Source organism: Sinocyclocheilus rhinocerous, unplaced genomic scaffold (genome assembly GCF_001515625.1).
Source record: "Sinocyclocheilus rhinocerous isolate Xijiao unplaced genomic scaffold, SAMN03320098_v1.1 scaffold720, whole genome shotgun sequence".
NCBI classification, from domain to species: Eukaryota; Metazoa; Chordata; class Actinopteri; order Cypriniformes; family Cyprinidae; genus Sinocyclocheilus; species Sinocyclocheilus rhinocerous.
The window spans coordinates 67664-78954 of NW_015653468.1; the positions used below are offsets into that span (position 1 = coordinate 67664).

Consider the following 11291-nt stretch of genomic DNA (forward strand, 5'->3'; position numbering starts at 1 on the left):
CACCATTCTTTATTCCTGGCAATGTTTTTGGGCAGAATTATGAGAGAGCCCACTCCCTTGGTTGAAAAGCAACCCCACACATGGATTGTCTCAAGATGATTCACTGTTGGCACAACACCAACTGTTCACCTTTTCTTCTCTGAAAAATTTATTTTTCAGATGTCCCAAATGGTCGGAAGGGAGCTTCATCAGAGAAAATAACTTTGTCCCAGTCTTCTCCTGTCCAATCCTTGTACTTCCTGCAGAATTTCAGTCTGTCCTTGACGTTTTTCTTGGTTAGTCCAGGGGTGCCCAAACTCGGTCCTGGAGGGCCAGTGTCGTGCAGAGTTTAGCTCCAACTTGCCTCAACACACCTGCCTTTAAGTTTCTAGTATGCCTTGTAAGAGCTTGATTAGCTGGTTCAGGTGTGTTTAATTGGGGTTGGAGCTAAACTCTTCAGGACACCGGCCCTCCAGGACCGAGTTTAGACACCCCTGGTTTAGTCAGTTAATGTTAGCTGGTCATTTTGTGTCAGGATAAAAAAAAACTGTGAAATTAGTTTTTTTGTGAAAAGTTTTTTTTTTGGCCAATGAAGCTTTTAGCAATTATTTAAAATGCATCTGATCACTCTACACAATAATCTAGAAACAATGTGAATGAACACCACAACAGCTTAAGCAGCATACTTTGCAAAGCACAAAATTTATGTCACTGCCAAAACTTTTGGCCATGACTGTGTATGCTATACTTAGTTATTGTTATGAGCTAAAGCAAAATTCTTTCTTCAGTCGAAAAAAAAAAAATTAAGGTTTTTGATGAAAACATTCCAGGATTATTCTCCTTATAGTGAAGTTCAACGGCTACCAAACGGTTGAAGGTCAAAATTACAGTTTCACTGCAGCTACAAAGGGCTGTACACAATACCAGACGAGGAATAAGGGTCTTATCTAGCGAATTCTACGATCGGTCATTTTCTAAAAAAAAATTCAATTTATATACTTTTTAGCCTCAAACGCTCGTCTTGTGTAGCTCTGCGTGAACTCTGTGCATTCTGGTTCATGACAGTTAGGGTATGTCGAAAAACTCTTATCTCATTTTCTCCTCCAACTTCAAAATGGTCCTACATCGCTGTTTTACCTTTTTTTTTTATAAAGGGCGTTTGACCTTCTTTGCATGTTCACTTTCTTTTGAAGCACCTTTATTTTTTTAAGAGTGTTGGAGGAGAAAATTAGATGGAAGTTTTTCGACATACCCTAACTGTTTCGAACGGGACTGCAAAGAGTACACATGCGCATTGCAGAGCTACACAAGATGAGCGTTTGAGGTTAAAAAGTATATAAATTGAAATTTTTTTGAAAGAAAACGACCGATCGTTTCACTAGATAAGACCCTTATTCCTCGTCTGGTATCGTGGCCCTTTGAAGCTGCAGTGAAACTGTCATTTTGACCTTCAACCATTTGGTAACCGTTGAAGTCCACTATAAGGAGAATAATCCTGGAATGTTTTCATCAAAAACCTTAAGTTCTTTTCGACTGAAGAAAGAAAGACGTAAACATCTTGGATGACATGGGGGTGAGTAAATTATCAGTAAATTTTAATTTGAAAGTGAACTAATCCTTTTAAGGTATTGTAAGTATATAAAGTATACATAAGTATATAACGTATATAAGTGTAAAAGTAGTACATATTAGTAGTAGGCTTTGAAAGGGTACCACCTCAGTGACAGATTTGTCTTTTTTTTCTGAGAGTGTACTAATCAGCTACTTTTTTTAGTGTAGCTGTAAGAATAGTTTACTTTAAATTATAAGTAGCTTTTCGCTTGGCAAGCTACAGTTTCAAAGTCCAGCACCGGAAAGGAGTTTGCCAAATGCATAAACGTTAGCGTGTTAGCGTCAGCTAGCATCTGTGTTCGTCTCCAGTTCCCCATCTGTTCACTAAACTAACTGGTACTGTTCTGGACCTTGATCAGAAATCTGCAGACAAAATATGATGTACTGATACCAGAACCATGATCCTAATTAGCTCAGTTGAGCATTTAATGTCAGAAACCATCAGCCCCACAGTATCAGGACGCTCCGTAAGAAGCTACATAAAAGTGAAGACTGTAACGCTAAACCTGGGAAAGTCTGACTATCGTCAGATCTGAGCAGAACACGATAGGTGTACAGATGGTGCCGAGCTGCAGTGGTTGGTGGTCGGTGAGCTTTTGCCGTATAGTGGGATGGAGAAAAAAGTGCTGGAACCAGCTGTCAGCCGCCTGTGTCTCCTGGACCAAATTCCTGAGATTCCCCCGCACCGGGCCATCTGTGTTGTGTTGCATGAACGCCGGCTGAGCTGGCAGACCATGAATATGGTTAGTTAGATTTCAAATATCTGCTGATGAAAAGGGCGAGAGCTGAACCCAAAGACACCACCACAAAGACATGCTTTCATGGAGAGTGAGAGAGAGAGAGAAGGAAAAATACAGGAAACCACAGGCTGAGAGAATGTAAAATGATTCTTAGTTCAAAAATAATGCTTCAGAAATAAGCAACGTTGTACTATTTATTGCAGTTTTTTTCTTAATTCATAATCTTAGAAACACACGCTTCTTGATGTAGTTTTGAATTATTTATTTTTACTCCAATTTTTTTCCAGTGTTCCAATTTGTATTTATTTTTTCCACACTGAAACGTCAGAAAATACTGAAAAATTCAGGTTGCACTCAATCACCAATATATGTTTAGACTAAAACGCAACTGCCCTCATATTTTGCTGCAGGACAGCAATTGTGAGTGAATTTTCTGTCATCTTTGCAGGACTGTGATATAAAAACTGAACAAAGTAACATACAGTACACTGTAAAAAAAAAAAGAAATTCATTAAAAAAACTAATCAAATGACTGGCAGCTATGGCTGCCAAAAAACCCCGTAAAATTACAGTAAAATATCTTAATTGAAATAAAGTGCAAAAACAATAATTTTACAGAAATTTTCATTAAAGGTTTTACAGGAAAAAAAAAAACGTATTTTACAGATTTTTCCTTGTTTCAATTACGATATTTTACTTTAATTTTACGATTTTTGTTTGGCAGCCATAGCTGCCAGTCATTTGACCGTTTTTATGGGACTTTTTATACAGTGTATCTTTAGCAATTGTGTTAAAGTCAACAGCAGGTAACAGGCAAATACTGGTATAAACATAGATGTCTATTGGTACTGTAACCGGGCGAACGAGACGAGAGACGTGCAGATCCATTTGCAAGCTTTATTAGACAGAGACGTAGTCAATAACACAGGCAGGGTCGAAACACCAGCAAACAGGTATGGCACGGGCAAGACACAAGAGTATTCCAAGGACAGACATGATCAGACTCCGGCGAACAATATCCAACAGGGCAAGGCAAAGAGAGAGAATCCAGGTACGCAGCAGCAAAAGTTCAGGCAGGGGAAAACAGAGTCCGAACAGTAAAACAATAGATAATCCAAGGAACACAGGCAGTAATCAGGAAACAGGTAATAGCAAGACTAGACTAGACTAGACTATGAAAACACGAAATGGCTCCGTAAAGCAGCTATCACTAGGAGAGTGATAAATGCAGAACAATACTCGGCAATTAGAGAAGGATTTGAGTGGTTGTTATATAGTGTGTTGACGTGCAACAGTTTGTGTGGCGTGAGAGTCAATGTAATCAGAAGGTGACCTCTGGGGCGAGCAGATGGAAGACCACGGACCGGATTAGTGACAAGTACTATATGCATCGCATGACTAAATGCATCATCATTTCAAATATCTCCGTTTTCACACTTCACACTATAACGTGAAAACTACGTTTTAACATTTTTCCACTCTGGAGAGCTTTGGAAAGCTTTGTTTTCATTGACAAAAACACCATCTCAGTGTGGACAAAAGGGCAAAACAACAAGTCTAGTCCACACTTATACATGGATTGGCTGTACACATGAAAACACAAGGCTAGCGTTTTCAGATTTATCCACTCTGGGACCGGGTTTCAAAAAATAGCAGTTTCACGCTCCCAAAACAGCGGATCCGTCTGGACGAAATGCCTATACGATACAAAATCTTTACGTATACAGCTAAACGCGTCTCCGTGTGGACGGGGCCTACATACTTATAAACATAGTTTAGTCAAACCGGGAAGTGTATGAGCAACATGCATTTTTAGGTCAAATACGCTGGGGAAAAAAAATGGTGCAAGATTTTCTTTGACACAATTTTCTCTCAGCAATTGCTAGTAAATTTTGCAAATAATTACAAAGAAACTGAGTTTAACTAAAATAGTATTTTCTTAGTAAAATGTGCTCCAACAATCTTTGTTTTATTTACAACTTTGATTTTTTTTTTCAGGTTCAGTTGCATTCACCCTTTTCCCAGCATGCACATAAATCATTAATATGGTTGCATTTTTTGTTCATTCACTAGTTTTATTTGTTGTTGTCAATTTGGTCGTTATGTTTCATAACTTCTTGTCTTGTGATTTCTTGAGGTCTCTGTGTGCCGTTTTAAAGGTATTTCAGTGTTTTTTTGTTGTTGTTGTTTTTTCTTATTTAGTTGAAAAGTTTAGATGAAAAACTTTAAACTTTAGAGTTACTAATTCTAAATTGGTAAGTTTTACAAGAAAACTTTTTTTTTTTTTCTATTGTATGTACCTGTGGTCATAACCACCCAGGTGTGCGAGGGATGTTTATATATAAGTCATGGCAACTTGACATTTAAGTTTCAGTCAACACAGTCACTTAAAATAATTATATAGATGGATTGAACTCAAAAAGCCATGCAAGCTGTCTACTTCAGTTTTTAAAAGTACCACAAACATCCAACGCACTCCTATTTTACAGTTTATCTAATTCATATGAATTTTAAGTTTTGATGAATTCATACAATTTCATTCACTTTCGTATGATTTGCTTTCGTCTCACTGGTTAGGTTTAGAGATGGACCTTCATGCTTACATTTCTTTTAATCGTACCTTTCTATACACCTCACCTCATAAAATAGTTATGTTTTCTCATGAAATCAGGTTGTAACGTCTCGCTTTTCACAGAACGATTTCAGAAAAAGAGTGCCACATGTAGGAGTAAGGAGGAAGAAAGAGGGAGAAAGATAGTAAAAGAAGAAAGACTGACATAGAGACGGCAGTGAAACGCTTGTAAAAACAACGGAACAGGTGTTAGATGGTGTAAGATTTCAACTGCAGCGCGAGAGAGGCGGAGAAAGAGAAGAGTAAAGATATGTTGATCTTCACAGTTGACAGAATCGAACCGGTCATGGAGCAATTTGCTTTTCTACAGGGAAATATGTTAGCAGTACTCATCTTTACAAGAACAGAAGAATAAAAACAACTCATTGCTTTAGCATGAAATGGATTTAGTTTTTCTCATTCTGCATTCATTTTTATATACCACAAACTTGTGAAAACGTGTATGTCTTTGTAGTAGCACTTTCATAGCTTATAGGAGGTTTAGAGTTCTCAACTTCATCTTGGATGTTTCTCTTAAAATTCGCTAGAAAATCTAAAAATAGATACAAATGAGACAATAGGAGTATAGTATAGAGTGCAATAGGAGTACAGTATAGTGTTGTCAAAAGTATCGTTACTTCAGTAACAAATAAATACTTAAATTTAAAAAACGTAAAAATACCAGCCTTTATTTATCATTTGAAGTCCAAGTGCCACTCATATTGTGTGTTTTTGTAATGTTAAAAGGTTTAAATGAAGGAGTTAATATTGAAGTAGTATTGTTGTGTTTTTTTTTTTTTGGTATTGTGACATCCCTAGTATAGAGATATAACATGTGGATAGCAGCTCCGATTATTAAGACATTGAATTTGATGAGAAATAGTTTTTACTGAAATCTCTGACTTTTGATCACAGAGTGTAGTACTTTATGTTGTAAAATTAAGCAAAGTTTGAGATACTTATGACATTTCCTTTGAAACCCATCTGTGAAATTACTTTACTTATTTTATTTTATTTTATTTTTTGTCTTTGCAGGTGAAACATCAGCAGGACAGATAATTTGCTCTCAATCTAATCTCTTAAAAGACCTCATTTGTGATTTTTTTTCTCTCTGAAGACTACAAGCAGTGAGACTTTTAAATGATGTTGAATAGTTCTTTAATATTCCCTGCAACTTTTAGGGTTTAACAAATGATCATTTTTATGTTGTACAGTTCTACATTGACATAATAGGTTCTTCAGATCTGTGTTTTGGTTTCTGGGTTCTTTAAAGCCCCAAAACATAGACGTTTTCTACACAACACTCTTAAAAATTATGTTTCTCCTATGACATCAGACTGGAAAACCCTTTTTATTTCTAATTGTGGCTTTTATTTTGAACCGTGAATAACTATTTTATGCTCAAAAAAGGGCCACTGGCTTTCTTCCATAAACAGTAATTTGTAAGTTAATCAAAAGCAGCTGTATAAGTGAACTATGAGGTTCAGTACATGTATTAATGTGACTCATATTAGAGACGCAAAAGATTTACTGGCTGTTTATAACACGTTCACAGCAATTCATGCCCAGAACTCAAGGAAACACTTGACAGACTGTGTTTGTTATACGGTGCAATCTATTTTTCCATTATGGTGGATGGATACAAAGAATGTGAAAGATTTTGAAGTTAACCCGTCTGGTACAGAAAGATAACAGGAGGTTTTTACAAAAGAAACCCATCAAGTGGAAGTCCATAAACACTAGCACTACAAAAATACACTTTGTAACAGTACCTTAGAGGAAAGTTTATAGACTAACACTTGTTTCCTTACACAAAATGTCTCACATTTGACTTTATAAAAGTCATCTTCTGGTTTTGTTCCCATTTTTCTTCTTTATTACAGCCTGCTGTGATAAGAGAACCTTGCTAAGCTAAATTGTTCTTTAAAACATTCATGACTAGTGCTGCAAAGTATCTGGGAGGGGTTCGCTCTGTTAATGGATGAAACCTTGAACCAGTACTCTGATCTGATCTGAAGAACATGCAATATAACATAAAGGACATTTTTAATGTTCAAAGAACCATATAATAGCTCAGCCAAAAACGGTCTGGATCTTTGCTGAGCCTGATCTGCTCAGAATAACTTTGTCTATGGGTAATGTGTTTTTCAGTGTTAAAATACTTTCTCCTGTCTCAGATTAATATACAGATATAAATAGTAAGCCATTTGTAAAATCCTAGTGTCTCTGTTGTGGTATCAGAAAATTTATCTTTTTTTTTTTTTTATGGCTAGGCCAAACAAAGCAAAATTATCTTAAGACCTGTTTGTCTCACAAATATAGTTCTGTGTATTTTTGTAGGCCACCTGTAAGTTAGCATCACCCTGATCCCTTAACTAAAGTCTAATAGGAATTTCCCATAGTTTTTTGGATAATTGCAGAAAATAAGCTCTGTCACCAATAAAAGTTTATGACTGATTATACACATTTTGTTTATCAAAATAGCTTTCACAATGGAACACAACTTAATGAATTTTGAAGCCTAAATACAAATACACCACAGTCACTTGACTTCATACAGCAAAAATAAATGAATAAATAAATTAAATTAAATTAAAAAAAAATAGCAAAATTTGATTTAAAATAAAATTAATAATTTCTTTAAAGATTGTATTCTTTCACTGTAAAACAACCTCTTAAAGGGGTCATCGGATGCAAAATTCACTTTACAAGTTGTTTGAACATAAATGTGTGTTGGAAGTGTGTGTACACATCCACCCTATAATGATAAAAATCCACCCAGTGTTTTTTTTTTTTAACCCCTATTTGAAAATCCCCTTTCTCAAATCAGGCTGTTGAGATTCCTGTAAGAAGTGAGTATAAGGGCTTTTTTTATGAATCTTTGCAAATCGCCTTTCCTAATATGTGCTAGTAAGCCAGTTTTGTGGCTGAAGTTTACAGTCTGCTCCTCACCCCACGGAAGAGAGGAGTGGAGTCAGCAGAGCTCATTAGCATTTAAAGCGACATGGACTAAAACAGCGTGCTGAAAACAGAGCTTATTTTGACAAGGTAAAAAAGGGTGTTTTTTACATTGAGAAATTTTAACCAAAATGTTGTTATAGACTTTTCATTAAGACCCTAAAGAATCATATCAACTTGTGGAAAATGGGCATCCGATGACCCCTTTAAAGGGTCATTAACCCCCCCCACCATTTCAGCACTGGTTAGTTCTCACCACAGTTTTAAAAAATGCTAAAAAAGTGGGCGTGGTGCGCAGCGGAGCGGATGAGGGGGAAGAGGGGAGACAGACAACAGACACACACAGCTTAGCGTTCTGACAGTTTCATTTATATAAGCCTTTTGAGGGATTGTGTCACAAAACGGTTATGCTCACCAAGTGAATGAATCGCGTTTGTGCCGAACTCTTATTACAAAGCAAAAACAAACACTCTTCTTCGATCCATGAACGTTTCTCTCAGTTATTGTGCGCGATGTCATCTCACAGTCTGAAACGTCTGTCACAGCAAATCAACACATGCTGTTGTGAATAATTAAGCGAAGTCTTCTCATAGAAATGAAGTCTTTTCATAGGATAAGAACACGCAGTCTCATGAATAATTTAATAGACACCGACGCGTCATCGATGTACTATTAGTCCATTTAAGTCTTTAAATCAAAATGTTTTTACAACTATGGAAAGCATATTTGATCGGACTTTTTATTGGTTGAAAGAAACCATATCTGTTACTGTTAAGCCCAAACTTAACCCTCAACCACACCTAAAAATATGACAATAGGTTAATATTTTATATATAATTATTTTATATTTTACTTTTGAAATTGTATTTTAACTGGGAATCACTTTGTCCAACTCTTTATTTAAATGTCCTATAGAAATACAATTGTATTGTATTAGGACCAAGAAAATGTCTATCCAAGAAAAGTCTACTTATAAAATCAGAGTCAGCCTTTTTTCAAATTCGCCATGCATTGCTGCCATTTTATAGCAATGCATCACTGAAGGCTTGCATTACAGTGATTTCACCATGATTAAGCCTCGCAAGTGCCTATGAACACCCTCTGAACCGCTGTAAATTCACAGCTTCGCGTTGCATGTTGGGAACAAGTACGATTTACAATCTCAGATTCCCAGACTGTCCCAGGAGGGACAGTAACAGCATGCATAAAGAATGCGCCGGCCAAACACCTTGAGCTGCAGTGCTCTAATGACCCGCTGATGAAAGCGCCTGCAAGATGATTCTCTTTGCTTTTTTTGTCTCCAGATGCAGAAACGTCGCCTTGCGTTTGCTGACTCATCAGTCTGATTTCATGGGCAGCTGGACTCTGATCCCCCCAACCGGCCCATCTGCTGGAGAAGAGTGTGTATGTGTGTGTATGTCTGTCTGTCTAGTCTGCTGGGAAAAAATGAGGAATGCTGCTCTGGGACTGAGAGCTCTCTCTGTGTGTGTTTGGCTCTGATGTTCTCAATGGACAGTACGGCTCGGCCAACTCACTCAACAGCTGCTGCCCTCAAAACCACCAACACAATTACAGCTCACACATACACAAGCTCTTTTATAACCCACTACACTGCCATCTACATATTCCACCATCATTTCTCATCTCTTTCTGTTTGTAGAGAAATTCTTAAATGTCTAATACATCTGGAGCACTAATTCATATTTGTTTTATTTTTAGTAATATTAGTCCTTTCATTTCATTTCAGTTTGTTGCTAAAACATTTTTTTATATCTTTATTTTTACATTGCTTTTACACTGTTAAAGAGTTGGATTCTCATGCTGAACATGGCCAAAGTTTCAAAAAACGATTTGGACATATGACAAGTTTGTAAAACTTCCAAGTTGGTAAAAGTTTTTTTATTTATTTTAATTTTTTTTAATTGAACAGAATGTCAACACATTCAATAAAATAAGGAATACACTAAAGAGTGTAAAACTCGAATAGCTTTTGGTTTCTTTGAGGGCAATATGGACTCAATATAATGCTTCACTTCATTTTTAAATGCTAAAAAACTTTTTTCCGGAAAATGTACATTTATGAATAAGAAATTTAGCCTTAAAGGGGTCATATGATGCGATTTAAATTTTTCCTTTCTCTTTGGAGTGTTACAAGCTCTTGGTGCATAAAGAAGATCTGTAAAGTTGCAAAGACTAAAGTCTCAAATCCAAAGAGATATTCTTTATAAAAGTTAAGAGTCAGCCACGCCTACCTAAAACGGCTCGTTCTAACACGCCCCCACATACCTACATCACGATGTGGGAAGATTTGCATAAAGCCGCCCAAATGTCCACCCAAAGAAAGAAGGCGTAACTTTTATCCTCGCTGTAGTATTGTTGTTGCCGCCGCCATGTCATGGAGACGCTGTGTGTTTCGTTGTGAAAGCGAAACTACTTAGCTTTGCCAAATAAAAAGATACATAAGGGCAGTGCCAAAATAAATGAACAGCTGTCTCTGGCTTCTGCTTGCAAAAGCTACAACTTACATATTATATTTTTTTGTTATTTATTATTAAGCTAAATAAAGTTTAGTAGGGTATATTCTGTGAAAAGATATCTCTTTGTTTGTTAGGAGATTGGGCAGAAGCCAGACTTTTTTCCTAACATCACTCACAAATCAATTCTAATATGCAATTGCATTTGGTTTTGAATCTTTCTGGAAAAGGGATCTTATTTATCTGTTATAATTATTACAATGATAGAAAAACATATTTTACCTAGGGAATCTAATTGGTCTACCAAAATAATATTTTTTCGAAACCAGTTTTTTTTTTTTTTATAGACTTTTGTTTATATAAAATGTCCTTATTATTCCAAATAAAGTAATGGTGTGGTGAAAAATTGTGTTTGTAAATCAAATTCCATGCTAGAAAAGCTTGATACCCTTCGAAAAGATTTTATTTATTTATTTATTGTATTTGTTTTTTTTTCTCAAGCATGGCACTTCATGACGCCATGAAGGGGGTAATTCCTTATATGGGCACTTCTCCCAGAAGAGCGAGCACGCGCACGTGTCAACCAGAGAGCGCTCCCATCAACGTCGTCGGCAGTGCTGCTCAGGACTTGCTCAAGAAGAATGTCTCCAAAGAAGTATGTTTTTGGTTGTGAGAAAAAGATAACATTGTTCAGCTTCCCAAAGAACCCATTGCTACGTAAACAGTGGATGCAGTTTGTTTTTCCGGGGCAGCAACGAAGTTTTGCAAGTGTGTTTGTTTGTTCCCGTAATTTTGGTGATGAACATTTTATAAACAAGGCCCAGTTCGGCGGTAAATAAAACTGCATCACATTTCTGTGTTGTTTTGCCAATCTGTGCGAAATCTTGCAACTCTTTAGCTCCGCCCACAATACACCTG

The 11291-nt window shown here is 36.5% G+C and overlaps 1 long non-coding RNA gene across 1 annotated transcript in view; it reads left to right on the forward strand.

Moving 5' to 3' along the window:
• LOC107716027 (uncharacterized) overlaps positions 1–11091 on the forward strand; it is an 18024-nt gene extending 6933 nt beyond the window's left edge. The window contains exon 3 of the long non-coding RNA XR_001637160.1: positions 11011–11091. This is a non-coding gene — a long non-coding RNA (uncharacterized LOC107716027). The remainder of the gene's footprint in view (positions 1–11010) is intronic.
• Positions 11092–11291: the final 200 nt, after the last annotated feature.